The following is a 20,800-nucleotide window of genomic DNA, read 5'->3' on the forward strand; positions in this document are numbered from 1 at the left end:
CACATAGGTGACGGCTGGTACTACCAATGGTCAAGTACTCAGAAGGAAGCCTGTAACAGAATATGGTAAACTAACATTCCTTTAATCCAACTCCTCCCAGTCTGAGCTAGGACTCAGCTCTCTAAAAGGTCCTGCTTCTTAAAAAAAAAAAAGAAGAAGAATAAAGACCATCACTTACCTCTTATAAATGTTTCCTTGCTAATGTTTCTTTTACTGAAGCCTACTAAAAGGTAATGGTCTATGTAATGTCTTGCAGTACTATCCGACAGGCTAAGGGAGTACAAAAAGGGAATTTTCATATTTAAACATTTGAACTATTAACTTCCAATTTTTCCAAGCATCTTCCTTCCTCTGGTTTATAATTCAAGAACAAGAGCCTTTGTCCTTAATCTAGTCCTTGCTTCTTTTTGACCTTCTTATAAATAACTACTTGTCTGTATTTTTTCTTGTCTCACTGCTATGAAGCTGATTCTGCAGTGTGGCACATTCAGGTATATTAAGAACTCTGACTGACATTCATGTTGAGCCAAAAGCAGGATTTACATCACAAACAAACAAAAAAATAATCCTGGACTAAATGATTATAAGTAAAAACAAATATGCAGAAATCCCAACTTCCCTGCAGAAGAAAAAAAATATCACAAGGCTTACATGGACACTTTTCCACAGCTCTAATAACATCATATATTTTCAAACTCTTGTTGCCAGTAATGGTAACCAGCCACCCAGCAAGACAAATTCAGAGCCACACAGCCAGAATAAGGAGCAACATGATCAAAAGGGGCCTTTTGTGCATGCCATCCTGAAGCAAAACCCTAGAAAGCTAGACAAAAGCTAGCCCATCAGCTTTCCCGAGAACGCCTAAATTTTTTTCTTGCCAATATCAACAAAGTATTTTAACTGTGCTTATTTTTGTTCACTTCATGAAGTATTACCCATCACTTAATATACTCCAATACAAAAACTCTGAACAAACATTTCCTAATCCACTGTTTCCCCATTTTAATCTTACTACCAGAACTCCTCTGGGAAAAGAACAGGGAAATAAAAGCAGAAATCCACCATTTGAAGCAGTACAAATCAACTCATTATCATATGCATTCAAACCTAATTTTAGACTTGTAATTGTAACCATAAAATATCATTTTCACAGAACTGGATCAAAAAACTAAATCAAATTAGTTTAAAAAAAATCAAGAAAAAACACACACAAAAAGAGTGTTTGCCAAAAGATGTTATGCCCAAACTTTGCACGGAGAGTTAAATTTGAGGCCAAAATACAAAACTAAAAGAGGGAGGCTATAATGGAAAGATGAGTACCACAACATGAATCTTATACATACATATTACCCAGCCTGGAACAAAAGCAGAACATTATTTCCATGCTTAGAGCATGTTTAGTTCAACTCCGTGAAGCTCCTAGCACAAGTGTTTTTATTTCTTCATCATCATCTCTCTCCCCTTTCACCGAACAGAAACAGAAACCTTCACATGGAGAAGGGTAACCCTGCAGGAAGAAAATGTTACTGATTCTCCTTGGAAGTCTCCTATATTTGGAACATTACAAAAAACAAAGGAGAGAGCTCTGTTTAACCCTAGTGAGCAAAACAACACTGACCAACCTAACTGGAAGCCAACACGTTCCAACTGTTAGCAGATGTGATGAGATGAAAACCTCTAGTAGTCTCTGCAGGACATCAGGTAACCGATTGCATTATTTATGTAGCCAAAGCAGCGTTGTTTGTCCCTTCAAAACAATTTGTACACCACTATGAGAACTTTAGATCCTGGCTGTGACCGCAGACTCCCTGTTTGGCAGGAGGAAATAAAGATGACTAAAATAAAAGAAGGGTGCTCAGGGGAGATGCGCAGGGAAAAGACGAAAGAGAAACCTTTGAGTGCCTTATGATCCTACCTAGGAGGAGACTTCATCACTTCACAGAAGGCTGGAACCACACCACAAGACCAATGGTGAACCACATACTTCAGGTCACCCACAAGGAACACGGATATATGAAATACTTAAGTTATGTCAGTGGAATATACCAAGCACAAGTTGCACAAAAGCTTTCTGTAAGCTTCTATAAATTATTCTACAACTAGAGGAATGAAGAAATTGACCAAAGGAAGAAATAAGTGATGGCCTGTAACTTGGATGCTTAGAAGAAAGACTGAAGTTAATACTGTCTTTCATAGCTTTAAAGCACCGAAATCTAATTTCAGGCATTGCTGATTAAATTTGCTGCATATCTGTGCATAAATTTCATTATGAGACACAAAGAGATACGCAAAAACACCAAACGTGACATTTAGAACCAGAATTAGAGAGATGCCTTGTTGATGTGAAAGAGGGCAATATTGGCCTGCCAAAGACAAACACTCATAGAAAGCTTCCATTGCATTTAAATCAAAAGAGCAATTTTCCTCAGAAATAATCAATAGATCTAAATATGTTAAACCGGTGTCTGTTTTATTAAAAGGCAGATATCTCAGGAGATTAAATAATTCTCCATGGTCCCACATCTGAGTGTTCTTAGCACAGGAATTTAACAGAATTTTTAAGTCAACTTAAGAACGCATACAAAAAATACTCTTAGATAGAAATGGCCACTACCTTTATCACTTTTAACTTTGACTGTTTATGGCATACGGAATCATCCACTATTATTTTTGTCTCAGATATTAATGTTACTTTTAATGTTACCAATTTGACTCTAACAATTTATACTAGTATGACAAGATAAGCTTATTAAACGAGCTTTTAACATATCAATCTGAAAAACACTCTTCCCATGAAGACAAAAGCACAATAGTCAGTATATTATTGAAAGTCTAGCATTGGTCTAAAATGATTAAATTAAAATGTATTTTCAGAAAAATAAATACAAAACATATCCACATTTTACCTGGAAAAAATAATGGTCCAGTTGTATAATGATCCTTCAAACCTTTAAACTCTACAATATTTTCTTTTTTTCTTTTGGTTCCTTCCTCCTTAAATTTAATTAAGATTAATTTATCAGCCTCCCTGGAATTGGACAAATGTAAGTACTATATTAAGCTGAAAATTCAATCTTTGATTAAAGGGCTCAGGTAACTCTGTGGGGACCCTCAAGTCCTTAAGAAAGTTAATCCTCATGTAAGCATTGTGGGTTCAAATTCTGGGCCCTTCAGAAAGAGCATACTAAGCACTTTCCAATCCAAAAGAAAACAAAGATGCGGCAGTTTCCAAATCTCTGCAAGGAATTAGCAGAATAATAGCTAAATGTGCAGTGAAAAGACTCTTTCTCTTGAAAGTCATAAACGCATCTTTCTACATAAGAGTTGATTGTGTTAACCAGAGCACCACTTATTCTATTACACTAAATATTGCCTCAGGACCTCAACCAACCATGAGATGACAAGGCTACATGCCAATTCATTAAGTTATTTCAGAAAAATGATGCTCAAGCCAGCATTTCTAAGCTCTAAATTGTTCTTTATAGGAAATTAATGTAGATACAGAATGACTTTGAGTACAGCAGCACAACGAAGATAGAGCACTCAGTCTCTACACATACCTTCTTCCATGTGAGACTAATGTAGCTATTCTGCTGAGGGATGACACATTCCACCTACAGATGAGAAAGGCATAAGCACTTGTCTGTGATAGCTTTAAGTTTTACCGTGTACACTGTTCATAAATTAACCTGTCAGTTATTTCCTTAGCTGTGATATCAGGCCAAGGACTTCACTAGATTCACTGATCTATCCTTGTGAAAGTAGTGTCTAATGTACTCCACAGGCTGTAAAGGAAACAATATTAAAACAAATTCTCTCACGAAAGCTAGGCAGGAAGATGCTGTATTTACAGAAATGGGAGTTTAAGTTGCTTGGCTCACTTTTTTTTAGCGCTCATTATTTATACGAATACTGGCAATAGTGTGATGTCTTCTGAGACACAGTGATGCCTACATGTGGCTGGGAGTTTAAATAAGCAGCTCCCCCCTCCTCCTACAGCAAGTAAGAGCAGCATGGAGAAGCTTCATCTCCAAAATTCAACCGGTTTACATGAAACTGCCAGAAATGAATACTGCTTTCAGAACCACATACAGTGGGCATAGATGATTTCAAAAAAGAAATGCTCATTACTGAGCTGCAAAAGTACTGCAACGACAGGAAAACAAAAACATTACGTTCAAATCACCTGTTTTCCTAAAGGAAGTAAAAATGTTTTGCATTCAAGACCTACTCAGAGACATAATAATACAATAATTCCCAGCACTAAAAACATGGCACATTTTTCAGCCTTATTATTTTCTAGATGCTTATGTTTTGTTCACACTACAGCTGCACAATGTTGATACAACAAAGAGTCTGTCATCCTTAAAAATCATATTTGAAAGTTCCAGAGAAACATGATTGTGTGTTACTTGGGTTACATGTGGATTCTTCCTGACAGTGTGAAAGATGACAGTTCTCTAGCCAGGCAAGAAAATAATCGTTTCCTTATGTATTGATGCTCAGACAGATCCTATAATCTAACTTTAGCTTGGCACATTGCTTTTTTACAAATCTGCAAATCCTTTGTGATTGTGGAGTATTATTTTCACTATGAATCTCCTTGCAAAACCAGGAATGAAAACTCCATTCCTTTGCCACAGTGTGCACAGAACTCCAAGCCCATTCTATAAAACATAGTTGAATGCAAATATTAGAACATAGCAGGAGACACTGGACTCCTCTATTTTGCTTATATCCAAAAGAGCGAGAAAAAAATTAAAATGTCTGCACTTTTTATTTTTCCCCTTGGTAAGCTCTTACAAAACCCATGTCTTTACTCCACGATGCTCCAAATTAAGCAAGATTGAATAACATGGAGAGGGTTGGGCAAGTGTTTCCAGCTAAATTTGCATGAAGGAAGGGAAATATCTGCAGCTCTACATAGTTACTCTCAATCAGTGTCCCGAGGGTATAAAATATACCTGTTCTACCCTCCTGAATGGTTATTTGCATTCGAGTCAGGGCTCAGATGCAAAGCATCAACAGATTTCTAACGATAACCACGTAAAATACTACCTCACTCTCAAACATCAAAGATCATAAAAGAAAGGAAGAACGCTGGATGTTCACAAGAACTCCCTCCCCTTACCTCCAGGAAAGGCAGAAAGCTGAGTACTGGTGCTGTATTCTGAGATACTTATCAATTTTAAGAGAGAATAATTTACCTAGGGCTTCCAAGTTGGTAAGAGAGTTGGTTTGCAAACATGTCTCAGCATAATGCCTCAAGTCACCACCCTAAACTTTTTTTATATCTCTAACCTTGAGGAACTTCAACTTGTTTACTAAAACCAGCTCAAACAAAAACCCACAACAAAACAAAAATTAACCCCCCACAATGCTGACGAATATTCTCCAAGGACAAAGAAGAATTGTCAGTGTTAGTTGAGAAATACATTTTCCACTGCACTTCAAAAACAAAAGAAATAAGGAAAAAAAAAAAAAAGAATGAAGAAAGGAAAAAAATAAAATAAAATGAGGAATCACTTCAAGGTAACGGCACATGGAAGATACAGAGTTTTTCTCTTTCTGAATTAGGCAAGGGGCTTTCCTACATATCTAAAAGTTACGGAAAGCCCATCACAAGCAGAACCCAAAGGAAGTTTGTGCCCAAGAAAAGTCCATCTGCATTTTATTTTTACCCAAAAGGCACCACAGCCATCATTCAGTGCTGCGCATAAACTGATGAAAAGCAGGCAATGGGAAGCTACCAGCTGGAATATTTAATGGGTAAATATTTACAGATGTTGCAACAAACCTAGAAAAAATAATTACATATCTTAGGAAAGTTAAAAATAGGAAGTTACAGGGATCTGCCTACATTAAGAAAGACAAATAATTTTGGCATTATCAGTTAGGCTGGCAAATTTGCACACAAAGTACACCTACAGCCAACAGCTGAGAGTGCTGTCCCTCACAGCCATTTTCTCTCACCTAAACATATCCCACAACACAAAAGCCCCTCTACAATCAGCTCACATATGGTGCTAAACCCCTCAGCCAGAATGTTTTAAAAAGAAAGAAAGAAAAAAGCACCGGAGTAATTTGATGCAGCTGCAAGCTCAGAGAGGCACCCAGCCCATCATCTGTGATCAGGCCTGTGTGCTCCACTGTGCTAAGCACTCAGGGCACTGACATGGTTGGCCCATGGCCCTACCACAGAGTGAATGCAAAAACATCACCCAAAGTAAGAGAGGACTTCTTACACAGAAGAAGAAAGAGCAGCTGTCACATTCTTGCTTGTGGGAGATGCCTGTAACTTAAAAACGAAGCCTCTTTTCATTAAAGCTCTGCAAAAGAGCATAGACATGAAAGTGGAGGGAACTAATCTCACAACAGTATATACACAATGGTTCCTAACAATTCCACCCCATCAGGGTTTCCTTCTTTAAGGCAATCTCTTTACTTGTTCTCAGCACAGGAACAGGGTGATGATGACCTGTCTGAGCTGCTCTGGACAAGATCCAGGCTCCAAGGCCTGGCCTCTGAGGTGCTGCAAAGCACAGACACAGCTGGGTACAGGATGGCAGCTGGAATCTCTCCCATGTGCCCAAGAACAACCAGCACAGCATCCCTGGTTCTCCACGCAACACAGAGTGAGGATGAAGACACGTACTAACGAGATACAACACAGTGAGGGGATACTTCTTAATACATCCCAGGTGTGTTTTATGGGAGCTCAGAGACTTACAACATTTCATGAGGACTAAAAAATAACATGAAATGTGCACACCTAACTCAAGTCCCAAATGGGATGTACAGTGTCCAGTAACCATAGCAACTTTCTGTTCAAGCTCCAGGACAAATTGGGTTTCTGATTCTCTGTACTAATGCTGTTGTGAGAACAAAACAGACAAGGTAGCTACTGCTACAGCACTCTTTCAAGTGCCTAAAATAAAATAAAATAAAATAATTACATTTAAGATAGCACACTTTTTTTTTTTTTCCTTTTTACACTGGAGGTCAAAATAAAGCACTTGTGCAGAACAGAAAGTCAAAAGTGTCATAAAGGTCACATAGGAAAACAAGACGGTCCCCAAGAGCTAAAATTTTATATATAGCACATATTAGGTAAAAATACATGTTTTACAATATTGTTTCACAAAATCATGGAATGGTTTAGGTTAGAAGGGCTCGAACAGATCACTGAGCTCCAATCCCTTGCCATGAGCAGGGTTGCCACACACTAGGTCAGGCTGCCCTTATTTAGTATAAGAGTTGTAAAAATCTGTAATGTGTAATGCAAAACAACCTCAAAGGCAGATCAGGTAAGTTCCCTCCTTAAGATCAGGTCACTGATTCTTAAAGGAAACAAGACTATTTGGAAGAGATCTCTAGCTACCATTGTTTCTCTAGTAATGGAATAAAGCAGTTTCCATCTGATCTCAAGTTTCAGAACTGTGTTACAGAAACAAATTGTGCTATTTGAAGTAGCTGTCTTTTCCCTCTGCTGTAGTCTACTTGCTACAATAAAAACATCCTTCTTCATAAGCATTTCTGTGAATGATCACCTATCCTGAGCTTTTTAAGAATTCTTCATATAATTTTCAACTGATTCATCATCTCCTTTTATTTACTGTTCAGATCTGATTTTGTTACTTGTTCACAACTATCCTCATTTTAGTGATGGACGAAAATTGATACTATTTCTTTAAATATAGTTGCAGTGCTTAATTGTAGCAGCTGTTAAAAAAATAGAAGGGAAAACTTACCTTCCTTTAGGATAAATGGGAATAAAATATATCTACTTATCATCATAGAAAAAAAAAATCTGATGTTCCTGTAAGCTGTGTCATTTACTTGGTCATGTTTTTAATTTATTTTAAAGCAATCTTAACAACTTTTTTTTCTTTCCTTCAGGAAATCTTAGGGTTGCAAAACTTCCTTTTCCTCCCAATAGTATTTACTATCAGTCAAGGGAGGAAAGAGTTTCCAAATAAATGCATCAGAGGTTAGGAGAACTGAAAGCTAACTCAAAATAGGCTGATATTTAAACAGGTAGCCACAAATTATCTGTTACAGAAAGATAAATGGGTTATTGAGACGCAGTATTGAAGGTAAGTCTAAAATCTGTTAGTAGCACCTAGTTTGTCCCAATTGTCACCATCACCTTAACAATCGCCTCTGCATCTTTTATCAGCCAACAGTTTCAGACAAGTTCACTGTATTTCTGCTGCAGTTGGAACTCTACTTATGGAAAAAGAAAAATGTTAAACTAAGATTTGGCTGTAACTATTACTTAAGTTCTATTTACTGATTAAGTAAACATTTCAGAGTGTGTGTTCCCTCCAACTCACAGAGATGTTAACCAGTGGTGTAACTGCATGGCAGCATCCAAATTAAGATTCGACTACAACTTGGTCAGAGGAAAGAAAAAGAAAGAAAGAAAAAAATATATAAAAATCCCACTTTGTCAGGTCACTATTACAGTTTCAGGAACAGCAGTTGTTCATTTTAGCACACCACAGTCCCAAATAGTGAAGGTGCTGTGAGTCAAAATGCTTCAACTACAAACATGCATCAGGCTTGTATTTAGGCACAGAAATGCCTCAATAGGTGAAAACAACCTCTGCTCAGGGAATATAGACATATCAGAGTGGAAGAAAAATGAATAAATTAAAACATGGTTTTGCATTGTGAGAAGAGCAGTGGCAGTGCTGTGCAAGGGGCCCCAGTTGGCCAGGGACTCCTCTGCTCTTTTGGCTCATGGCCTGTTTAGATGAAAAGAAGCCATGGTGTGTCCAGGAGTGCTTGTGTGTCCTGAGCACTTCAGATCCTTTAAAGATAGGTAGGGCCACCATTCTACAGGTCTGTATTTTTAAAAATCACTTTGCATGCCTTCAGTGTGTGCATGGACTCACAAAAGTTATTATAGAAGCACAATATTCAGGCAGAGTTTTGCATCTGCCTTCTTAAAGGTCTCATTTCTCAAATGCTCTTCTCTCCTCCCCCTCTCCCCCCCCCAAGATGAGTATCTCCAACTGAAGTCTCCTTTTTAGAGTAAGACTTAGTGTCTTCCATGGTGTAAACTATAGCTGATGGACTGAATTAATGTATTAAACTCTTACATTCAAATACAGCATCTTCTTCAACTGGTCAAAATGCCACAACCTTCTTTTAGTAACCTGCAAGCAAACCACTCAACATCTCCTTGAGCTGTAGTGCAGCCTCCACTCCCAAGTGTCCAAGCTCTCACAACTTCCTTTACTCTTGGAAACAAAATCTGAATTTTAATGCTAATGCCTAGAGTTTCCTCCTTGTTAGATGAACCAGCATATCCACCCACAACACTAATAAGTTGAAATGAGTAGCGACAGTCTCCAGTCATGCAGAAACATAGGCAGACTCAGATGTCATTCTCAAAATGGTGGCTGACTTCTGAGACAGCATCACAGTCCAATCGCCAACAAAGATATCTATTTTTAAAAGACTCATTAAAATCCAGGGCAGATTGAAGAGCCTGATAGCAATAGGATTAGTAGGGAATTAAAAAAAAAAAAAAAAAAAAAAAGGTATATTTCACACATTAGCAAACCCATTAGAATCCCAAAAAAGAGAAAACAGTCTTAGTTTGGAACAAAAGTACTCGCCTTCACGAGGAAAAGCAACTTACTGTTAATTCAAGATAAAAATCACACTAACTGGAGGTGAGCCAGTTCATTGTTTTCACAAGACTGAACTCAAGATGACAGAGGAATCCCAGGGCTTTGCAGAGGAGGGACAAAAGCCATCAGCTCTGGTTTCCTGAGTGGCAGCACTGATATTCCCCACTCCACACCTCTGCCTGCCACCACTGATATCATGGCTGGGGAACTAATGTGCTAGGACAATCATTACATTTTTTACTACTTGGTAGCTAACTAACCACATCCATTTTCAGTCAGTGCAATACATCTGGATAAAATATATAGAAGCAAAAATATATGAAAACAAAAGTATATCGAGACAAAAACCATTTCTTCTCCTCCATCCACACAGTAGATGTTATGAAAAACAAGAAAATGCCCTGCTTACAAACAGTTATGTACTTCCAATTTAACTGTTAGCCTTTACAGGGATAAGCCTAAATACAGAAAGAAGAGTGGAAGCAAATTCAAGGGTTTCTTGATAAGAGAAACTGAGGACTCTCCTAACTCTCAACAGTCACGTACTGCTTATTCCCCAATCAACAGCTACAGTTTCTTAATCTTCACACCACTCACCACATCTAGTTCACCTATAGCGCCAATACGCAATCGCGACAGCTGATCCTATGGCCTAGCGAGCAGCTGGAAACTGTGATGGAAATGGAAAAGAGATTACAGCTTGCAAAAAACGGATAGCATAGCACAGCATACCACAGCAAAGCACAGCATAGCTTGTGGCAGTACTGAATAGTAACACTGAGCACGACGCTCCACATTTCATTAATTAGCTTTTCAGAAATTTAAAGTAGCCAGCCTTACATACAAATGATCTCAGCTCTTTTTAATAAAATAAACAGCCCCAAAACAGAGATGTTAAACCTCATGTTTACTTCATCAGGACACGGGAAATGCCCAAAATATGTTATTTGTCGATTAACACTCACATCAATCTTTAAACTTCCACCTCTTCTCCAAAATCTACAGCTGAACAGAGTAAAATCAGAATCAGCCTATGTGAACCAGTGCATTACAGCAATTTCAGCCCCTCTTTATACACAGTCTGAAGATGGTATGAATTTTGAGACTTCTCTATAGTTTATACTACAGTGGCACACCAATGAGATGGAGTAATACCTCAGGTCTATTAAAGAGAGATAAGGGAGACCATTAGGTAATTTTAGATCTTCTCTCTCAAATTCAGATAAACACAGAGTTTTTCGTTGTTTATTTGCTTTTGTGTCTGGACTTAGACGTTGCCCAGCCCAGTTCTCATGAAACACTATGCACTTCAAAAAGAAGTCACTACCCATAATAAATGACAGCCCCCCCCCTGAAAAAAGCAGGAAAAATTCCTTGAAATTATTTCCATATGATCTAAGATTCTATAAATAAAACAAGAGCAAGACTTTTGGGGTTTTGTTCTCAGTTTTGGCTTTTTTGTTGTTTGTTTTTTATATTTTGAGAAAGCATTTTAAGAGAAAGCAGAAAGATAAGTTGCCCCACTACAATCAGTGGAACAAATATTTATAGATCAGTATTTTGACTATAAATTAACCCCTCTCCCCTGCAACTGAGGACAACTCCTTCAACAAAGACCATTATTGAGAATCCTCATGAACATTTCCAATAGGACTGAAGAGTACATTCAAGCTGGTCAAGTTTGACCAATTCTCAGTCAGCTTTGAAACAAAAACATTTCTACTTGCTACATCCAACAAATGAGGAGGAGAAGACCTTTTGCAAAGCTGCAAACATTTGAATTCTACTGCATACCAGGCCCTACAGTTTATCAGATTCACAGTATATGAATTGTATTATTTTCTGGAAATTACTAACAGCTGAAGGCATATACACTTAACCAGATGTTTTTTTTTTCCTAAGAAAGACACTATAGATGAGAATAATATATATGTATGTTTTGTAATACTGGACAGAAACTGGAAAACTGCACAGAATGTGTACACAAATGGTCCTAAAGACATAAATGATAAAAAGCAAGAGAGGGCAAAGGTCCTGCCATACACATACATATACATACATATATATATATATATATATGTATATATATATATATATATATATATATTTCTCTAGAGGCGCAATATGTCTAGAGTGAAGAGTTGGACCAATTTTGACCAAGAATGTTAGTCACACATCGTTTATCATCAGTGAGTGCAACACCACCAGCCCAACGCCTAAGAAAAATCATTTTTGTTCAACAAAATAACCCCAAGCTCCAGATCTGCATCAGTTTAAGGTCATTTGATTCCTGAAGGCATGTGTCTATCACAGGGGAATATGTGGAAGACTCCTCTATTTCTATAAGTCATCATGGATGAGCACTGTCTCAGAACATTTCCTCATTACTGGCAGAAGAGTCCCACACTGAGCAGGCAAGCAGTGAGCACATAAAGAGTGAGTCATATCTAAAATTCCGATGCATTTTTCTACATCCTAAAGAAGTACATCCTAAAGAAGTCATTGCACTAAAAATCTGTGAAGGAGACTTGAAGCCCAAGCGGGACTTGCATCAGTTGTGACTTTCCAACACAGTCATCGTGGATTCAATTTACTAACCTGTCTGAAGTAAAACCTGTGAATCTTATAAAATAGCAGCCATAAAGAATATACGACTATGGAGAAAAAACTTTATTGCTGGCATTACTGGGAGTACTAGGGCAGCATGCATCTGGACATCCTAGTCACCATACAACACCATCTTCAAAATTCAGGAGGTAGAAAGGCCCAGACTTGATCAAATCTGCAATGGCGAAGATAAATAGGAACCCCACCAATACTTCCACAGTATTTCCCACAGGGCAATATAGACCTTAACTCTTCAAAACTGTTTTCCAACTGAACGTCACGATCAGCCACATAAGCCAAAAATGGTTATGCATAGAAGTTTACATCATGGTTCAGAAAGAGATTCAAGTTTATACAATTTATATAGTGAAGCGTGAAAAGAAAGGATAGGCTCCAGCATCATCTGCTTTTAGCCTAGGAGGTTTTGGGAAAAGGCCTATATGCAGAGGAGTAAATCTGTATTGCATTTGCCATGTGCCAAAAATATATATAAATACAAACACCAGTGCCAAAGGGGTAGTATCGCATTCTGGCATTCACACAATTCTAGCACAGAACCACTAGAAATTCACTAATGTACTTAGCGAGAAAAGCCAAGACGTACCAGAGGCAACAACTTTAAATTTATGTGTCTATCCTGAACAAAGAAGAAGGACAAGAAATCTTGGTTTATATTTTCCTACTAGAAATAGAAGGGCAGAAGATCTCTTCCCTCATACATTCTGAAGGTCAAACTAAATGATGTAATGATCTGCAACAGCCTCAAACAGGCTTTGTAGATTACATATATAGACTTAAAAATAGATATTATTTTTAAATAAAATTCTCTTGAAATGGAGTGCCTGGTACAATAAGCCTTCATTCACTGGCTAAGATCTAGACAAGTATCACAATACAAATAGATAGATACTCTGAAACTGTAATTTCATCCCGCTGACTCCCTCTGCCTAAAATGTAAACAACACGTAGTATCTCCTACACAGTCTGCATCAGCCAGGAACAGAACTGCAGGAGAGCATGCAGATGGATGGCATGCATACAGTGCAGACACCATACCAGGTTCAGGCACGAGATATGGTTTAGCTATGGCTGTGAGGACCTCTGTCTCAGCAATAAGCACAGAGACCACAGGGTCCCACACAACTTAGCCTGTTTCTTCCACTGGAGGAGAACAGTTAAAATCAGCTTGGGCATACCTACTCTGTCTTGATACCTCTGCCGTAGGGCGTGCTCCAAGTGACTTCATTCAAAGCCTGTTCCCATGCAGTAATGGCCAGAGGTCACTGTCCTGGTTCAAGATGAATGATATGAATTCAATAAGTGTACCAAATTATACACTACTTTTTTGTGCAATTTCCAAGTGGAAGGCCAAACAAGAAGAACGGGAGGAAGGTGCTGTCGTCACCAGCTACATGGTTGTTCAACTGGTCACAAGTCCAACATAACACAGCATGGCTCACCAATTTGTATGGATGGCCTGTAAGTCTACTGGAAATAACTTAATTTCATGAGTAAATGCAAGAATCAGATTGCTTTGCTTTTGCATACGTTTTGACAATGGTGATTTCATTTCATGTATTAAGATAATTCATTAAGCACCATCAAAATCAGCACAAAATCTCTCATAATTGCAGTCTAGTAATACAAGATCTTACACTGAAGCACATCATTAATTCCTTGACAGTTAGGGAACGAGCCAAACACTTTGTGCAAATGAAGGATTAGCAAGGTTTAAATACATACATCTCCTCGCATTTAAATAGCACAAGAAATGAACCTTATTAAAAAAGAATTTCATATTAGACTTTAAAATGATGGCCCCTTAGGCAGGTTTTCTGTACTTCAAAAGACCGCTATTATTCTACTACATGTTATGGTCTAAGATAACAGAAGAAGAAATTCCTATCAAATTGCCATACTACAGTATGCAAGGAGCATGAAATAGTTATTCTTTCCTGCAGCTCTCAAAAAACAAAACAAAACAAAACAAAACAGAATCTTGTTCAAAATGGGAAGTCGCCACTCTCTCACAATGAAGAGAGAACAGCCTCTATGTACAAGGACTTTGCAGCTGTAAAGGTTAGTGCCTTTTCTTCTTGCTTTTAAGGGTATTCAAAGTTGCCTAAAAATGTGTTTACAAAGAATCAGAAAAAGTCCAAATCAGTTCCCTTCTCTGCTTTATTTCTGGTTAAGGAGTTCTTGTAGCGCAATCGCTACGAAGTGATGCTGCCCATCATCCAGATTGATATGATCTCTTTAATGTGTTCACTCATTCAGGTCTTCATAACTGGAGCTGATACAGAAGCTACTGGGAAACATCTCCAGCAATTTAAATAAGCATTGTGCTATATGCTAAGATACAACACTTATTTCAGAGTCTGATGGCCTTACCAGGTGAAATAGAGCTCATTAGAAATACCCAAAATATGTAGGAACAATATTAAATTAAGATCTCAAAATCAGCAACTAAGAATGCTGAAATAGCTCACAGAATGTGTGGTGTTTTTCCAAACCTTTCCATCTTATCTTAAATGTTTATAGTAAAAAGAACAGAGATGTTTTCTTCAAAGCACAGAGCAGAACCAATCCTACCAACATTCCAGCAGCATGAGATTATTCCTATAATGTGACTAAGTAACCCACTCAGATCTTCAGGATTATTAAAAAAAAAAAAAAAAAAAAAAAAAAAAAGAATTGTTCCCCCTCAGTGTTTTTTTGCTATTATTCTATTTTTCCTTATCCTTACTCCTTTAGACACAAGTGACTGGGAGATTTTATCATCAGCTCAGCAAAACAGAACTCCCCTGCATTTGCTTTCTTTTAGATTCAAGCTTTACAATTAAATTGTGCATTAGAGCAATACCTAATAATTTTCCACCCGACTAAAACTGATTGGACTTCTAAGGTTTCAGTTTAATTTTTCCCCTCTCTCATTTTACTAACTAGAAGAAAAATGCATCTACCTTCAAGCCTGTTGGAATCAATCTTCTTTTCTCTTTCTCACAATTTATAAGTCAGAGGCTTAAAAAGTGCTCATATCCTCTTTTACCAAGCTGGTTATGTGAGATAAGCACAAGTACATTAATAAAAATAGCTCAGCATTAAGTCATGGATGTTTTACAAAAGTAAACCTAAAAAAAACCCCTAGAGGCTAATTGTGATTTATACCATTTCTCTTTCCCTATACTACCAGATATCAATCATCTATAAAAGATCCCTTCTTTTACATACAAACGTCAAGAACGCCACTGCTGCTGGCTCATTTCTAATCAGCTCAGCACCGCAGAGCACAGACCCCCCAGTCAGCCCTAGGACTGGCAAACACTGTCACACTGCACAACAGGCATCGATCTTTCTCAGTTACAGACTTGAACATTTCTCCTCTCTTTTCAAAGAAGCCCTTTACCAAGATCTCACAGCTGGAAGCCCAACTTCTCCCATTTCAGCTCTCCTACCAGCTGTAGCTCAACAGCATCTGCACCTTCGCTTTTCCTAACGTCAGTGCCTGTTCTTCAGCTTGTTTCTCTATGAGAGGAACATCATATACAGCGTGAAGAGATGATGTCAGAGCGTGGGGAAAACTTGCAAGATTTCATGAAAAATGTGTCCCGGAATGCAAACTTGATTGAAAAAGGAAATACGTGAAAGCGGTGCCCTACACACTAACTTTGGAGTGGGCTACTTTGTCAAGTGTTTTGAATTGCTCATTTCCTGCACAGTACAATGGAAATGGAATAACTCTCAGGATCCCAATAATGATACAAAACTACAGCTAAGGCACAGTTAATGCAACCACTAGCATTGACACTTTTATTACTGCAATTACTATGAAGCAGCTGGTGCTAATAATAATAATACTTAGCATTTATATGGTGCTTTACATCTTCAAAGGCTGTATAAACATTCGCTAATTAAGTTTCCCAGAACCCCGGAGAGACAGATACATTTTCAGTTTTATAAATAAGAAAATTGAGGCAGAGAGACAAAACTACTCTCTTCAACACCAAGATCTTGAGACGAATTTTAGAAATGGGAGTGGGCATCTCTATGGACAAAAAGAACTTTCTGACTTTGGAAGTACGACTTAAAATTCACGAAGAATGTGATGGGACATAATCCTTCACACTCTCGCATCCAAAAAGTAAGAAAACACTTTCACTGAAGGTGTACTTCACTGCTGCCAGCTGCTCAAAGCTACTTGCCACCATAGAGCACAAAGCACTGAACAAAACAACTCAGTAGCATCATCAGATTTACCCAATCCTCAGCTAGAAGACAAACTCCCTCTGAAGGTTCAAACTGTTGATAAACTTCACAGATGTGCAACTTCTGTCACCATCAAGATTGGTCCCCAAAAGCAACTCACTTCAAAAGCAACTCCCCAAAAGCAGCTGTATTCTGCACTGTCACAATTTAAGAAACGGATGAACATATCTTTTTTCTTGTGTGTCAACATAATGTGAATGATTTAATTCTACTAAACTCTTAGTAGAAATGAACAAATGCCACAGCTTAGCAAAGGCACTTCTAAGTACATCTTACATTCATATTCAATGAGACATTGATTGAACAGATTTTTGGTGTATGCATTAGACACCTCAATCACACACAGAAAACAAATGCCTACACACATTTCAACACCTCCTATTCAGATCTTGAGCTCCAGAGGAGCTTGTAGTGAACTTAAAATTACTGTCTAGATAAAATGCAGTAATGTATTAAAGAACACATTACTTTTAAAGCCATATCCTAGAAAGACTTAATTATACATGTAATTCTGAATATAAACTACCCCACTGAGATCAGTTGATCTGAAATGCATTTTAGAAGACACTGGAATAAAGACTGATGACACGAACATTCATGAGGGGAAAGAGACGGTTTGTGTGAAAGGAATGGCTTTGTAGCAAGGAGTGGTAGGAAGTGACTGTGTGAAGCTGAACATGACGCACAATGAACAACTGTAAAGTAAAATAAAAAGGGTAAGTACAGCTCATGGAATAAATAAAGAAGCAAGAAGAAATAAGTTAGGTTAAAGTTATAGCAAGGTGCAAAAACAAGATGGACCACAGTGGAGAAACATGGCTTGAGCAACCAGAAAGGAAAGGAAAACAGTAAGAGCTAAACCAAGTGTCAGGCTGAGCTGGAGAAAGAATATGGACCAAAGCAGAAGGCAAGGTACAAGATGAATCGCTGCTTTAACACAGGAACAGTAACAGAAGGAAAACAGTAACTACAACAGAGACGCTGTTTGTTTCTCAGCAGTAGGACACTCATCACACAGGTGATTTAACCATTAGATACTTAGGTGCAAAGTCCAGATAGCTCACTCTGTCGTGCCCTTTGTGGGAACAGCAGTTAGCACAGATTTATTAGCTATAAGGAAATTTGCAGCTGAAGTAGGAACAGACTGCACCACCCTACCTCACAGCCCTCTGCCTTAACCCCTGGACAATTATTTGTCCCTAAATACAGGAAAAGGAAGAAATAAAAGAGATTAAACACTACGCTAAGGTTGTGAGAGGATTGCAAAGCAATAAATAACAATAGACATGGGGAAGAGAATAAGTAATCCCACTATGGGAAAAGCAAGCCTGAGACAACACTAAAATGAAAGTAGAAAAACATGAATTTAAATACAGTCTGCCTCCAAACTCTGAGAGAAACACACGCATATTTACATACCCAACAGCAAGCAATATAATGCACTCAGAGGCTTCTTAAAGCATGTTGTTCAAGGCTGTAAATTACTTCAGAAGCCTACCTATATGTGGCTGACTTTTCCGTATTAAAAATGGCACAGAAGACCATTGGGCTGTACTTTGATGCAGCTTGATTATCGCAAGCTCCTTACAACATAACTCACAAAACTCACATTTCATCACACAGCCCACATAGTCACGTTGTTGTATGCACTGAGTGACACTTGGCACAAGTCTTGTATCCCTGTGCTAGGTGTAATAGACCTGCACATCCACAATGTTTTTTGTGATGAACACTGAGATCCTCAAAGGCACTGAACTCGTGCTGAATATCTGGATCAACCATATATCTAGCTCCCTGAAACACTGAGGTAAATCCCTAATCAATTAGAAGAAGAATGATTTCTCAAGACCAGTCACTTCAAATTATATTTTACATGAAACAAACCAAAGGGTGACAATGGAAGAAGAAAGAGTACATCAGAGCTATGAGAAGAGTTGTGCAGAGAGCTTCTCAAGAGGAGCACTCGGATGTAAAGCTCCCTCAAACACCCCAGAACAAAACAAAGTGCTCATGACCCAAGGTTCATGTGGAAGACAAACCACTAGGAGCATTAAGTGGACAAATCAGAATACCTTCAAATTCCACCTGCAGTGAAAATATACTAGATACTCTTGTGTCACACCTTGCATCTGCAAGTATTAAAGAACAGACCTAACCAATCTCATGTATTTCTCCTGTTTTTTAGATCAAGTTTTAAGCAGCTAATCTGTGAGGTATGTCACGTATCATTTCCCTTTCCTAATGGCTTTGGACCTATACTAATGAAGAGTGAAAAAGCACTGCTAACATCTGACTTTCAGCTTCTCTTTGCAGGTGAGCCAATTTCTGGAAGGCGAGGGGGAGGAGAAGGGAGCGCTGATGGGAGAAGCAGCAAGCCTAGTGCCTGCTTTACTACTTAGCCAAATCCTTAAAAATGCTTTTACATGCAGGAGCAGAAATCAAAGTAATACACAAATCCCCATGAGTCACCCCTTTATTTTCCAGATTAAAAAAAAAAAAAAAATCCCGAGCTACAGACATTAAGGCTTACAGTGATACTCCTGTAGTAAGTGAAGTCTGAAACATTTAGGGGCTCCAGTAAATTCCATCTCCCTGCCCAAGAACCAGCTATAGCAGCTTCACCATTAAGCCAGCTGAACACGGCTGCTCTGTGCCCACGGGATGCTAAAAAGAAGTTGTATGTTTCCCTACCTGCAGTGATAACCTACAAAATCTGCACAATCTATAAATAGTAACATTTTGGACTATTGAAAGACAAATCCTCCCTCTTACAGAAAACCGGTACCTTCTGGAAAAAAAGGGAAAAAAAGGACAAATTATGTGTACACAAATTACTCGAAATTACTGAACATCTGCAACACCTACGCCGAATAGATATCATTCCTAAAAAGTGTTTTCTAAATATGATGCTGAAATACTCAAAGGTTTAACAGCATTCCAGGAAAACAGGTTCATCATTTCACACCACGTGGTTTTATTAGAGAATACAGCAATTTCCAAGCGTGGTTGAAATGCCAACCTGAGCAAGGCTTTAAGAACAAGTACAACAAATGCCCGCTGTCATACTGTTAGTAATGAAGATGCCCGTTACGCATCAGAACACTGCACAACTGAAAACCCTTCAGAAATGCATAAATTAAGGCAAAATGTACAAAGCCCACTTTAAATGCCCATCATGAACCTTTGAAGTTAGAGACATCTGCTAGCTCTGTCCATCCAAAACGCAGAAGATTGCTAGAGACTATTCAGAAAACGACAGAGGTAATAAATGCAAACAAAGTAATTTGTAATTTGCTATTTCCACATCAGATCTCGTTCCCGTGGAGAGTCACAGCATGAGTAGCTTTAATTGCATAGATAGCAGCACAAGGAGGGAAGGGAAGAAAGGACAGACTGTGTTCAACTAGTAGAATGCAAGGCCTTGGGTTGGCTCATATTGAAAAATTTTACTATAAATGACATTAGCGAATAAAATCAAAGGCATATGTCAGTGAGTGCAGGCTCAGTGATGCAGCTCAAAATGAAACCCAGTCCTCAAAAGCTAATGCTAATGATGCTTGCATTTTTAACTGACTCATTTTTTATCCTCTCAAAGTCCACAATGTGCTATTGGAAAAAAAAAAAGACATGATACGAAGGTTGCTTCTTCCCGCATCCCCACAGTCTTTCCAAGAAACTTCTGAGTAACCTTGCATGGGAGCAAGCACAATAATACAGAACCACAAAAGCACTAAACCCTACAACAGACACCTCCTCTTATCTTACTGCTTCAGTGAATCCAGAGGTCTGCTTTGTAAACACTTGTGCTAAGCCTTTGTCACATGCAGACTGAGCAGTCTCACTGAGATGAAACTTGACTGTGTCTGTAAGTTCATATGTATGCAGAATGGTGAGAGATGAAGCGGACCCTCTTTCGTGACTGTAGTAATAGCAGAAGTTCCCAGAAAAAAAGAAAAAAAAAGAAAAAAAAAGTAAAACTCAAACAGCAACAGTCATCTAGCTTGACACCCAAGACTGGAAATTGACATTTCCAGGTATTAGGATTAAATCATTGCACGTACAAATTCCTGTGTTGGATGAATAAATCAATGGATGAAGCAGAATCTAACTCTGGAACTGAGATAAAATGGCACCAGTCATGGACTCAGTGAAAGCAGGAATTCTAGTTTCTGCTGATGCAAAGCATTTAATGCTGAAAAAAGCTAGAGAACTAGTACTGAAAACAACGAATTAGCCTCTTCATACTTTTGTTGTTTTTTTTTTGCACCATGAATATTCTGTAT

The 20,800-nt window shown here is 38.2% G+C and overlaps 1 protein-coding gene across 5 annotated transcripts in view; it reads right to left on the reverse strand.

The window, feature by feature from the left end:
* The window catches only part of EPS8 (EGFR pathway substrate 8, signaling adaptor), a 131,570-nt gene that overhangs the window by 107,719 nt on the left and 3,051 nt on the right, over positions 1-20,800 (reverse strand). Inside the window, exon 1 of one of the 5 annotated variants that reach the window (XM_085230854.1) lies at positions 15,707-15,727. The exons of the other annotated variants lie outside the window; for them this stretch is intronic. The gene's annotated coding sequence lies outside the window, so the exon portion shown is untranslated. Of the gene's footprint in view, positions 1-15,706; positions 15,728-20,800 lie in introns of those variants that run through there. 5 annotated transcript variants of the gene reach the window in all.

The sequence above is a fragment of the Meleagris gallopavo genome, chromosome 1 (genome assembly GCF_905368555.1).
Source record: "Meleagris gallopavo chromosome 1, MGAL_WU_HG_1.1, whole genome shotgun sequence".
Lineage (NCBI taxonomy): Eukaryota > Metazoa > Chordata > Aves > Galliformes > Phasianidae > Meleagris > Meleagris gallopavo.